Raw genomic sequence first — 14,170 nt, forward strand, 5'->3', positions numbered from 1 at the left:
AAGCCGCTTTGACCAAATGAGTGTCAAGTTTCTCATACCAAGCACGAGGAGACTGCTTCAACACATAAAAAGCTTTCTTACATTTGCACACTTTATCCTCTTGTCCTTTCTTGACAAAACCGTGAGGCTGCGTTAATAACCTTGCTCAAAAATGTCACCATTCAAGAAAGCAGTAACAATATTTGATTGATATACATCCCAACCAAAATGAGCTACCAATACACATAGAAAACACATAGTAGTCATACAACAAGTGGGAGAAAAACTCTCCTCATAATCCATGCCTTTTTGTTGTGCATAGCCTTTTGCAACAAGTCAAGCCTTATAGCAATCAATCTCACCATCTGGCTTGTGTTTCAACTTGTAAACCCACTTTGTACAAATGGCATTTTTTCCAGGAGGCAAATCACATAAATTCCATGTGTTATTTTCTATAAGTGCATCATATTTTAATTACATGGCAGCCATCCAATTTTCAAAATCCATGCTTCATCAAAAGGCAATGGTTCCTCTACATCATACAAGCTAGAAACATCCAAAGCATAACAAGATGATGCATAAGATGCATGGAGAGAACGTGAACAAGTATGACTATACAAAGGTGCATCCAATTTGCTTTCACGCAAAGTATGCACTAGTGATTTTGGCATACCTCTAGCCTGCTCATTCTTAGCCCTTTCCACATCAAGTACATCATGTACATCTGCATTAGAAATAGGCTAATCTGTAGCATTTTCACAAACCCCCATAAGATGTACAATTGCCTCATTGAAATTTAGATTTAAGTTTCCACCACTGAAAAGAGGCAACAAACTGTCATAAATGTCATGTGAGCTTACATTACCGTCTCTAGTACATGATAGCAAAGGCTGAACAAAATCTTCCACAAACACAATATCACATGAAACCAAGATATGCTTTGTTTGCAGATGGTATAACCTATAACCTTTGCTTTCAGTATTATAACCAACAAAAATACATTTGATAGCCTTATCATCCAATTTTCTTCATTGCTTTTGTGGCACCCAGGGCATAATCCAAACAACCAAAAATGCGCATGTGATCAATAGATGGCTTTCTATCATGCCATGTTGCATAAGGAGTCAAAGACTGCAAAGCTTTTGTAGGACAGATGTTAAGTACATAAGTAGCACACATGATGTCCTCAAGCCAAAATGAATGTGGCAAAGCTTGGCTCTTGACCATACATCGTGCCATCTCCACAAGTGACATGTTTTTCCTTTCAGTAACACCATTTTGTTGAGGTGTAATTGGTGCTTTATCCCACCACTATCTAGAAATTCATTAAACTCATGAGACATATACTCGCCCCCTTGATCTGAACAGAGGGTGCCCATAGTACATTTAGAGATATTTTCAACCATAGATAGAAATTTCTTTAAGCACACAAACACTTTGGACTTAGCAGTAAAGGTAATTTCCCAAGAAAAGAGTTTGCATGGGACCACAAACATCACTATGTACAAGTTGCAACCTACATGTAGCCCTTCTTTTGGAAACTTCATCTTATGCAAAATACAACCTTCAGAAACATGCTTCATAGGTTCTTCAAGAGGCAGCAAAGAAGCAACCATATTAGATTTCTGCAAACATAGCAAGCTGACAAAATTCAGATGCCCAAAACGTGCATTCCATTGTTTTACATCTAAAATAGCCTTTGAATCCACAACTATATTTGCAAAATTCTACCCACGCTTGTCATACAAAGAGATCTTATACAGTCCACGACATAAAATATCAGATGCAAAAAATTCATCACCAAAAGTGAGATCATGAATCATACATCTATCATCCACAAATTTCACAATAAGACAAAGTCTAGCAAATGCAAATACAGACAAAAGGTTCTTTTTGATCCTAGGTACATAAAGTGCATCAACAAGTGTGAAAGCACTATCATTCACAGCAGTTAATACAATCTTTCTAACTCCCTTGATCGGATAAGAGTCATTATTGGCACAAGTGACTGCATTCCCATGAGGGACATCCTCAAGAGAGGTAAACTCAGCATTGTCTGTATCCTCAAAACCAGGACATATATCAATGTCGTGCACAACATTTTATATGTCCTTTGACATAAGAACATGTTTCATCATGTAAGCCCACATTGGGTAACTATTACCATCCAATTTATCCTCAGCGGAGCAAATTTCTTGAACACATATGTGTTGTTGTTGTTAGCCATGGCGAGTGCCTGCACCCAATGTGAAAAATGTCCGAAAAGAGGAGAAATGAAGCGAGACCAACACATGCTATATAGCACAACCCAAAGAAGACTATAAGGGATCTGTTATGCAAAAAATGGTATTGACACTGATTCTACACAAAAGGAAAAAATTGCTTGCGCAACACAGCTCCTGTAGTGGAATTGGAGGCCAAAATGAGCCCGTATGAAAATTTTGAAAAAATCAAACTCTATGACCTTTCGCAAAGTATTTGTCGACCTACTAACGCTCACCAAAGCTCACTAAAATCTGAGAAAGTGAGCAGGCATGTGTTGAAGATGCTGACAAACTAAGCCTGGGAAGTCGCAACCTGCTCTAATACCAATTGTTGAAAATAGGGTTGTAGGGAAACACACGCAGTTTGGAGAAGACGAAAAAGCTCAAAGCACACAACAGAGAGTATGTATTGCTTGTGCACAATGAAAGATAAGTTAGCCCTAGAATGATGGGTGTATATACAATGCAAGGGGGGGAAACCTCCTATTGAGGGAAAAAATGCACCAACGATCCTAAGTGTATTCACACACATCACTACCACATGTATATGATAACATCTCTCTCTCTCTCTCTCTCTATCTCTCTCTCTCTCTCTCTCTCTCTCTCTCTCTCTCTCTCTCTCTCTCTCTCTTTCCTATCTCTGTCTCTCCCTCTCTTTCTCTATCTCTCTTCCCTCTTCCCTCTCTCTCTCTCTCTCTCTCTCTCTCTCTCTCTCTCTCTCTCTCTCTCTCTCTCTCTCTCTCTCTCTCTCTCTCTCTCTCTTTCCTATCTCTGTCTCTCCCTCTCTTTCTCTATCTCTCTCTCTCTCTCTCTAAAATTTATTTTTCAATTTTCAACCTTTTTTTTGTTTATTGTGTCATAATAATCAATATCTAATTCTCCTAAATGATTTTCTCATGTTAAACTGATCATTTAATATGGGGAAGTGCCAGGGGAGAAAAAGCTAGAATATTGGTTAAGCTAGCAGACCGACCACAGTAGGGATCCAAAGGAGGGAAAATACGGATCCAAAGGGGGGGTCATCTGCAAAAGAGCCATGTGCAACAATGGGATTAAAAGACCCTAAGGTTCAGCCCATTAAGACTTCCAAAATGCTAAGGATCCAAAATTCAAAGGTTGTGTCCAAAGGTCAAGCATGGGGCGAATTGGATGCTTTGTGTGTCTCCCAAAAGTCTTTATCAATCCCTACATAGGAGGGGGCGAGCCTTGGGAGTAGGGGATGAGAGAGAAACACACACACACACACACACACACACACACACAAGCTCCCTTTACACAAAGGGAATGAGGGACACATGTCAGCTCCCTAGCCCAGATGCCCACAAGGTGTACCCAATTCCTATTGGATGGCCTTGGAGGTGGACCAATGAGAATTAGGCTAGAGTAAATCTAGTTTAATTAATTTAAAAACACTTAATAAAAGAACCAATGAGAATTAAGCTCTCTAGAAGACTATTGGACAGTCTCCCAAGGGGTCCAATGAGCATTCAGCAGCCCAATGGCTTGCCTGATTCCTATTGGCCAGGAGGCAAAGGGGTCCAATGAGAGTTTAGTTGCATTTATTAATTACATAAAGCTCTCACAAAAGCGGAAAGGGGGACACATGCACATATTCTTTTGTAAAAACCTAATAAGAACTCACTATGCTCTACACATTACAGTAGAGCGAGTTCACCATATCGTCGTGCTCTTCTTCTCGCACTCTCTCTCGCGTCGCACTTCCGCTCGTACTCCTTCAACTGGTATCAGAGCTCAGATCGAGGCTCGGGGCAGCACTGCAGGAGGCTAGAGTCACCAGCTCAGATTGGAGTGAAATTTGACAGGCGAAGACACGGCCCCAAATCTCGTGGGTCCGCCCGAAGGGCTCGGTGTTGACAGAATTTCATTCTGAGGTCATCTCGGTCACCGTTCGGCTTCGACAAAGTTCTGCGCAGGCCATTTTCGACTACGTGGTCTCAGCGGGTGCAGATCTGACTCTGCAAATTTGGGGTTTTTGGCCTACGACTGCAGGTGCTGAGGATATCGACACTCCCAGAGTGTTGATTTGTGGCTGTCTACACATCGAAGGACGGCTCACAATTCTTGGAGGCGTGTCACATACAACACGGGCGCATCTACACACAGACTGTAGGCGACATCCACTAGTTCATCAGGTAGCTTGTGTTTGCTGCTTGATATTCCAGATTTCATCCTGACATTGCAGGTACTTCCACATGGGATGTATTGTCAGAGATGATGTATGTCTGTTGAGAGTTTGTTGGCTGTGAGTCACGCAACAAACAACCGCTGCAGCGGTTACAGCATACAATGGGAAATTTGTGGATGTATGACTTTGTGGGAAGTCTATGTACTGCCAGATTTACTGCAGCCTTTGTTGAGGGTCGAGTGAGGTTTTATTGAGCTGGGGGATTCTCGAATGTTGAGATCCTTTCGGTGATACAGGTCTTGGAGCGATCCCTCGAGCACCCTTAGATAGGCAGCTAGGATGTATTGATTGTGAGTTAGACAGTTGGGATTGCATCTTTGCTTTACTGCCGTTGAGGCATTGTCGCAGTCTATGCTTACAGGACAGTCAGAGACAGTACAAGTGCAGGACAGGTTTACAGTGTCAAAGAGACAGTGTTTTTGAGCTGTTTTTGGTCTGTTTTTTAGTACACCAGAGCCATTTTACAAAGGAGACTCTACCAAAATTTATGCAGAATCTGAAGCTTTCTTGGTTCATTTGACAAGTTGATATTGGTTCAGAGGTCAGTTTACAGGGGAAACTCTGCCGAATTTTTCCCAGGAAAGTAAACTACTATGAAGCGTAGTTATGGCTGGATCACAGGACACTGCTCTTTACAATATCAAGAAGCTGGATGGAACCAATTTCCCATTGTGGAAGCAGCAGATTTGGCACGTGTTGGTACAAAAGAAGCAGATAAAACCTATAAATCTCAAGGGGATAAAACCAGAAGATATGGACGAAGATGAATGGAGCGAAATGGAAGAATTGGCACTTTCTACCATTATGCTGACTTTGGCAGAAAGCGTTTACTTCAATGTAGCAGACGAGATGTCGTCTTATCAAGCATGGTTAAAGCTGAGTGATCTTTATGAGAAGCAGAGTGCAGCTTCACAGGTATACTGGCTTAAGAAGCTTGTTGAGTTGAAGATGAAAGAAGGGACACCTATGTCCAATCATCTGAATGAATTCAACACAATCTATAGTCAGTTGTCAGCTCAAGATGTCAAGTTTGATGAACCTATTAGAGCTATGTTCCTGTTGATCACATTGCCGGAAAGTTGGGACACTTTTCGCACAGCTTTGAGCAATTCTGCACCTCCAGATGGTTTGAACATAGCAGGTGTAGAAGGAAGTCTGCTTACTGAAGAAACCAATAGAAAGACAATGGACAAAGGCAAAGGAACAACCTTAGTTGTCAGGGGAAGGACCAAAGAAAAGTACAAAGGTGGAAAGAGGAATCAGTCTCGTAGCAAGTCCCGCAGTGCTAAAGGCAAGAGTGACATAGAATGCTACCATTGTGGCAAGAAGGGTCACATGAAAAGAGACTACAAAGAATGGAAAGCAGAAAAAGGCAAAGAGAAAGCTGAAGACCATGGTGAGAAGAACAAGTCCTCAGTGAAGATTCAAGAAATAAATGTGACAAACACTGTTGCAGAGGATGACAGTCTAGTGTCAGGAGACATCTACTTCTTGAAGAATACAATGGACTCAACTCTTCTTACAGCATCTGATGGAAATGCACTGAGTGACTGGATTATAGACTCAGGGGCATCACTTCATGTGTCTCCAAACAAGGAGTGGTTTACCTCTTATGTGACCACTAAAGATCATGTTCGGCTAGGCAATGGGCAGACATGTGAGATCTTAGGTGTTGGATATGTTCAATTGAAGTTTCAGAATGGCTCTTCTTTCACGCTGAAGAATGTGAGACATGTTCCCGCAATTACAAAGAGCTTGATCAGCACAGGTTTACTTGATGATGCTGGCTACGTCACCACTTTTGGACAAAACATGTGGAAGATATCCAAGGGTTCTATGGTAGTAGCACATGGAGTAAAGTCTGGAGGACTTTACATGATTTATGTATCAAATGTCTCTAAAAATGTAATCAATGTAACCGAGCAGCCGAACGTTTCTTTGTGGCATAGCCGGTTAGGACATATGTCGAAGAAGGGAATGGAAATCTTGTCTCGTTCTGGTTATTTGCCTGGATTTTCATTTAATGATTTTGAATTCTGTGAACATTGTCTGTATGGTAAGAAAACACAGCAGCCACATAAGCATAGAAGCAATAGAAGAGATACACAGTTGGCACTTGTTCATAGTGATTTGTATGGACCTATGACTAACCTATCTGTAGGGGGAGCTTCTTACTTTATGACATTTATAGATGATTACTCGAGGAAAGTATGGGTTTACTTTCTCAAGCACAAGGATGAAGCGTTTAGTGTTTTCAAAACGTTTGTGACACTTGTGGAGAATCAGAGTGGCAAGAAGCTTAAATGCTTACGCACTGACAATGGTGGAGAGTATGTTTCAAAGGCCTTTCAGGACTTTTGTGACTCAAAAGGTATAAAACGTGAACTTACTGCTCCTTACAATCCTCCTCAAAATGGTGTTGCTGAGAGGATGAATAGGACCATACAAGAGAATGTCAGAAGTATGTTGTCTAATGCATAACTGCCAAATGGGTTTTGGGTTGAAGCTGTATCAACAGCTGTTCATCTTGTAAATAGATCTCCTAGCAAGGTTTTGTAGAAGGATTCAGTGCCAGAGATGGTATGGTCAGGCAAGGTGCCCTCATACAAGCATCTCAGAGTCTTTGGTTGTGAGGCATATACTCACGTTCCAAAGGAATTTCGGAACAAACTTGAGCCAAAGAGTAGAAAGTGCATCTTTCTAGGCTATGGTAATTCTGGTGAGATGGGGTACAGACTTTGGGATCCCGAATCCAGAAAGGTTGTCCGTAGCAATGATGTTCACTTTAATGAATCCAAATATCATTCTAAACCAGAGAGGGTTGAGGAGATTAGAAGAGTTGTCTTCCAAGAAGATGGACCTGCACATGCAAGACAAAATGTCAGGGCTCAAGAGGAGCAAGGACAGGATAGAGTGGAACCACAGGTTGTGGTTGAGCCTGAGCCACCTATTGTGCGTAGATCTGGACGTGTCACGCGACCTCCTGATAGGTTTGTTCCATCTATGAACTATGTCATGTTGATTGATTGCAATGAGCCTTCATGTTACAAGGAAGCAATGCAAATGAAGGACTCCGGGAATTGGCAATTGGCCATGCAGTCAGAGATGACATCTCTGCATAAAAACCAGACATGGAAGCTAGTTAAATTACCACGGGGCAAAAAGGCTCTACCCTATAAATGGGTTTACAGGTATAAGATCACCGCTCATGATAGTCAGCCAAAGTACAAAGCAAGGCTTGTTGCCAAGGGCTTTAAGCAAGAACAAGGCATTGACTTTGAGGAAGTCTTCTCTCCGGTGGTCAAGATGACTACATTGAGATGCTTTCTTGCATTGGTTTCCATATTAGATTTGGTGTTGCACCAAATGGATGTCAAGACAGCGTTCTTGCATGGTGATTTAGATGTGGAAATTTACATGCAGCAGCCAGAAGGGTTTGTTGAGAAAGGCAAGGAAGATTGGGTATGCCAGTTGTTAAAGAGTCTTTATGGCTTAAAACAATCATCGAGGGCATGGTACCATAAATTCCACAAGTTTATGCTTTCTCAAGCTACAAACGTAGTGAGTTCGATCACTGTCTATATACAAAGAAGCCTAAGGATGGCAGTTGGCTGATCCTTATTTTGTATGTGGATGACATGTTGATTGCTGGCAAGCACTTGGAAGAAATTTCAGCTTTGAAGTCAAAGATGGAAAAATCATTTGACATGAAAGACATGGGTGAGGCAAGTCATATACTTGGTATGCGCATTGAGAGAGACATATCAAAGAAGTTGATTTGGTTATCTCAAACAGAGTATATTGACAAGGTTTTGCAACGTTTCAATATGGAGAAGGGAAAGGCATTGAGTGTTCCATTGCCACCATATGTGAAACTTAGCAAACAAGATTGTCCTGTGTCTGAGGAAGAACAGGCTGAAATGGATAAGATTCCATATCCGTCTGCAGTGGGTAGTTTGATGTATGCAATGATTGCTACTCGCCCAGACATTGCATTTGCAGTGGGAGTAGTAAGTCGATACATCTCAAACCCAGGCAAGAAACATTGGGAGGCAGTGAAAGGAATATTGAGATACCTGAAAGCTACAAAGAGTATGCGTATATGCTATGGGAGTCAGGAGCTAAGTGTAAAGGGTTTTACAGACTCAGATTATGCAGGTGACTTAGATAGCCGAAGGTCTACGTCAGGGTATGTCTTTACATTGGTTGGTGGAGCAGTATCATGGCGTTCTAGATTACAAGATTGTGTTACTCAGTCTACTACAGAGGCTGAATATGTTGCAGCATCAGAGGCATGCAAAGAATCAATTTGGCTTAATTTACTAGTAACAAATCTGGGAATCAAAGAAGAGATGCCTGTGTTATATTGTGATAGTCAAAGTGCTATACAATTAGCTCGCAATCCAGTTTATCACTCAAAGACAAAGCATGTGGATGTGAAGTATCATTTCATCAGGGAAATGCTCGAGGATAAGCAACTTCAACTTGTCAAATTTCACACCACAGAAAATCCTACTGATCTACTTACAAAAGGACTTCCCTCAGAGAGCTTTGCGCATTTTCGCAAGCAGTTAGGTGTAGGGTAGTACATCACTTCTCTACATCTCTTGTATATTAGCTTGTATAGTAGCTTCTCTCACACTTAAAGTACCACATTGGACTTTAAGTGGGAGGTTGTTGGGGTATAAAGCCCAATGTGGTCGCCCAGGTAAGTGGGCGGGCCACCAGGTATGTACACATATTCTTTTTTTAAAAACTAATAAGAACTCACTATGCTCTACACATTACAGTAGAGCGAGTTCACCATATCGTCGTGCTCTTCTTCTTGAACTCTCTCTCGCATCGCGCTTCCGCTCGTACTCCTTCAAAAGTCTCCTAAGGGCAATTCCAATAACAACAAAGCTAAGGAGAAGGGAGTTTACAAAGGCAAAAACAAACTCTCTCCCGAAGAGCTTGAGTGTTATCGCAAGGATAACCATTGTTTCAAGTGCAGCGAGCAAGGGCATGCGTGTACCGTGCTTGTCCCCAAAAGAACACCCAGCATGAGCCTCCTAGAGCTACCTTGGTTGAAATCCAAGAAGAGGAAGCTCACCACAAAGGATCTCCTCTATGCCATGCTTGGGGAAAGGTAAGAGAACATGATGCTTTTATTCTCTTTGAACCTGGTTCTACTCACAATTTCATGTCCACAGAGTTGGCCACCAAGCTAGGCATCCAAGCCTATGACATGAGAGATGTCCTACCCGCTGATGGTGCTTTCAAGGGGCAAGAAGCTTCAGTCACTCCCTTGATTGAGGCTTCATGTCCAAAGCCATGTGGACAAAGAGGACTTCATTATCTCTCCTCTCAAGCATGAGGATGCATGGTTTGATCTCATGGGTGCCAATGTTAAATTTCCTAAAAGGAAAATCTACTTTAGGTTCAGGGAAAAAGATATGTACATAAAAGCCAAGGAGTTGGGTAACACCATACTCATTGTACATATGCAAGATTTCAATAAGTCAATAAAGAGCTCTATTTTTGTGTACATGATTTTTGTTAAAGATTCTCAAAATGAACCTAATGCTTTAACAAAAGAAAATATAAACAATCACAAAGAATTAGAGTTATCCAATTTTCTCAAGGGGTTTCAAAATGTCTTTATTCACAACATCCCTTGTGAACTACCTCCTAAACAAGGCAATGATGACCATGCAATTGAACTTCTTCCAGGAATTTCACTGCCTAACAAACCTCCTTATAGAGTTTCTCAAGCTCAACAAGAGGAGATTATGCGGCAAGTGCATGAGTTAGTTGAGAAGGGCATGGTTAGGCCTAGATCATCTCCATTTTGTTCACCCATGCTATTAGTGCAAAAGAAGGACGGCACATATCGTATGTGTGTCGACTACAGAGCACTCAATAGGATCACTATCAAAAATAGGTTTCCCGTTCCACGGGTAGAAGACCTATTTGATAAGCTACAAGGGTCCACCTACTTCAGTAGGATTGACCTAAAAAGTGGCTACCATCAAATATGGATAGTTGATCAAGACATTGTAAAGACCGCATTTCGCACTTTGTGTGTTTTGTTTGCATGTAGCACGTTTGTTTATAGCAAAAGTGATAAATACTTGTTTATTGTAGCTCATAGGTGAAAAAAAGCATAAGTGAATTATGGGCTATGCAAATGATACGTTTTGATGCTTTCTCTCATTTTCTATCTCTCATATTGTGTACCGTTGTTAAATGTGTGCATGTAGGATTTTCTAGGTACACAGATCTATTGGCTTTATCATCTATAACGTGCTATTTTGTGTATTTTGCTACAGATAGATGTAGGATGTGCTTGCAAAATACAAAGCCAAATCTTTGTATAGCCAGTGTAGAATCCTTGTCCAAGAGGAAGATTCTTTGAGATTCGTCTTTTTTATGTATCCTCTTGAGAGTTGTGGTTGTGGGCCTTCTTTCTTGGGAGGGACTTGAAGTTACTTCATATGCCCTAACCTGTGGTTTTGGTACCCATATGTGTCTGTTACCTCCATAGTACTCTTGTTCTTTTAAGCTCCACTGTGACGCTATCCATCCCATGTTTTTGTCTTTTTATGTTGATTTCCTGTCCTTAATCCAAATTGGATCATTGACTTTGACTAAATTGCTCGGAAAAACCACTTGCTTGACTTTCCTTTGCTTTCTTGAGTACTTTGGCTTAAATATCTTTGCTTTTCTGGGTGTCTCCTTACGGTTGGGTCAACAATTGACTTTAAGTTTTGAAATCCTATCTTGTTTGAAGAAGCTGATCCATGGGGGTTCTTTGATGTAGCTTCTTTGCTAATCGGAGGAGATTCCACTTTAGCTTTACCTTTGTCTGCAAGATTTGTCTTTGATTCTCGTGACTTTTGTAACTCAAAATCTAGCATTAACGGTACCTCTATCTGTTGGCTACCTCTTGGAAAAGAGAGTATTAGCATTGTATCTTCTTTGTAGGCCTTGTGTTGGTCTAGCCACTGATGTCCAAGGATGACATCTACATGCATGTCTTTTGAAGGCTTTACCTGAAACTTTACCTGCTCTTCATGATTTTGGATGCTAAGGGTAGCAATCATTTCTCTTTGACTTCCAGCCTTACCCATGATTTCTTTGTTACCTGGATTTCCTGAAGTAATCTCGAGCATGCTCTGAATGTGGTCTGCAACCATATTGCACTTTGCTTCTTTATCCAATAGAGCATTGCATCTGACACTTGCTCCTTTTGTACTGCTGAGAACTACAGCTATTCTCATTGTTGGTTCTATTGAAGATCTCTGTCCTGATTTTTCCATGTTCTCATCTTGATCTAGTTGTGTCTCTACGGAGAGTAGCTTGAGACTTTGTTTTCCAATCTGACTTACATCAGATGATTAAGCTGGCAATGAGTGATTGATCTTTGGAATTCTTATTGCTTCTTGGTTGTCTGCAACCCCGTTCTTCTTAACCTTTGGCTTTGGTGTCATTCTCTGCTCAATAGCTATTATGGTTGCTTTTTGCTCAGTTTGATTTTCACTTGATATTGCCTGATTTGCTTTAATATCTTCTGAAGTTCTGTTCGATGGAGATGAATCATCTTCAATAAGATTTGCTTTGGCATCGGTCTCCATTTTGATTGTGCTTGAGGACTTTGTGTTGTCGTCCGCAGGTGACTAGTCTTGGTCTCCATTCTTTGTTGTCTGTGATGACTCCGTCATATTTGCATTCTGTATCTTTGACATCTTCTGATCCATTGGCATTCCCATGATGACGTCATCTGGCATATCCTTTGCTATGAACACATGAAATTTAGCTATGATGATTTGTGAACTTACTTCAATGGTGGTGGAGATGATTCCCCAGCATTTTGCTCGTTTGTTTCCTGATATGCTAACAAATTCATGAGCATCTTTCACCTGTGTTTGGCCACATCTTTTCCAAGTGCAAAAAGACATGAAGTTCTTGTCTAACTGAAAATCTAGCTTTACTTTGCTTGACAATTTTTCTCATTTTTATTGGTGATGTTGCACTTGGTCTTCTTAGGATTCGTGTCTGAATTGACTTCTTTTGTTGTAGCAGTGTCCTTTGGTTGAGCTTTATCTTCAACTTCTTTACATTGATCACCTGCAATCGAGGTTGACTCCATTGGTTGTAATACTGCACTTTTATGCAATTGTTGAGCATTGGCTACTTGCATCTGAGTAACCTTTGATCTTAATAGATCCACTGTACTTTTTGGAAGAATTTGTCTCTTTGAAGGAGATTTTGGTGGTGATCTTTGTGTAGATTTTTGGACTTTAGCTCCCATTGACTTTGACTTTTGTGCCACCTGTTCTGGTAGCTTGAGGCTTTGCATCATCTTCAGATAGTCTTTGACTTCAGTCGGGCCATCTGTATGGGTTTGTACAAGGTCATGACCTTGCTGATATTCGTTACCATGTGCATCTTGATATGCATATGTGAGCTTGATCACATGTAACTGTTTGAACACTATTAAATTTGTTGGCTTTTGGCTTTGACTTGTGGAGATCATTTAAATTTTTTTTCCTTGATGATCTTCATAGAAGCATTTATCTATAGATTCTGTTGGAATCTGGGTCAATTGAAAACTTCCAACAACCATATGATCTTTCAATGGTTTCTGCCTTGAAGGGGTCTGTTGGCTAGAAGCTCTAGGGCTTCTAACAGGTGTAGCACTTCCTGGTACAAAAGCTAAGCTTGATGGATTTATAGCTCTCCCCTTCCTAGGGTGATCACTATGGCCTGCTTCATTGTAAGAGTTCAAAATTCTTTGGCTCTGATTTAGTCTCACCTTTTGGGAATGTGAATGTACACTTTGGGTAGCATTGTTGACGTTTGGCGTTTGTAAACCTTCTGCATAGTTTCCTATGTATCTCCGTGAAACATGACAAATTACTCCCCAAGTGAAGCTATAGATAGCATTATCTTTGCCCTGATATTGTCTATCCAATGGGTCTCCGATGATATGAGCTTCTGTGGTTTCAGGACCCAAGGCATCATAGATTCTAGACTCCCGTCTATATCTACGATTGTTTTGGTCAAAGTATATGCTTGTTTGGTCACAACATCAAAGCTTGATTTCCCTTGGAGGAGATTTTGGCTCTGAACAAATTTTTGAGTTTACTCGAGTAATATCCTTCAACTCTAGAGAGGTTGGGCTATAATAGATTCTTTCCTTAGAAATGAACCATCCTTTCTGATCTATCATTGGACGCACTTCTATGAGCTGATATGTGGCCCGTTCAAACACTAGTTGATCCTCTTTTTACAGTCGTCCTTTTTGGTCTACATATTGTGCATATGAATTATGTGTACCATACAATGTTAACATCATTCTGTTTGATATGTCCCTTAGACTTGTGAATGATTGAACACTTGTGTCAGTGGATGCAAAATCACTTGCAAATTTAACAGCCTTTTCAACCTTTAGTGATATCTCGACCCCTTGACTAAATTCATGCAAGAATTTGTTGTTCAAAGAACAACTTTAAGCTTTTCAGGTGCCTGTGCATCCTTATGCTGATTTTGAACTTGTAGTGCTTTCAGGTGCCTATGCATACTTATGCTGATTTTGAACTTGCAGTGCTTTTACTGGTTCTTCTAATGGTAATGCAGAATCATCTGATTGCATTGAAAAATGCACTTACATCGAGATTCGTATTTCCAATTTTCTTTGTACCTTGCTTGGCAGTTAATGTATCCCTGTTGTCTAGAT

Source organism: Adiantum capillus-veneris, chromosome 17 (assembly GCF_014529385.1).
Source record: "Adiantum capillus-veneris isolate H3 chromosome 17, ASM1452938v2, whole genome shotgun sequence".
Taxonomy (NCBI): Eukaryota; Viridiplantae; Streptophyta; class Polypodiopsida; order Polypodiales; family Pteridaceae; genus Adiantum; species Adiantum capillus-veneris.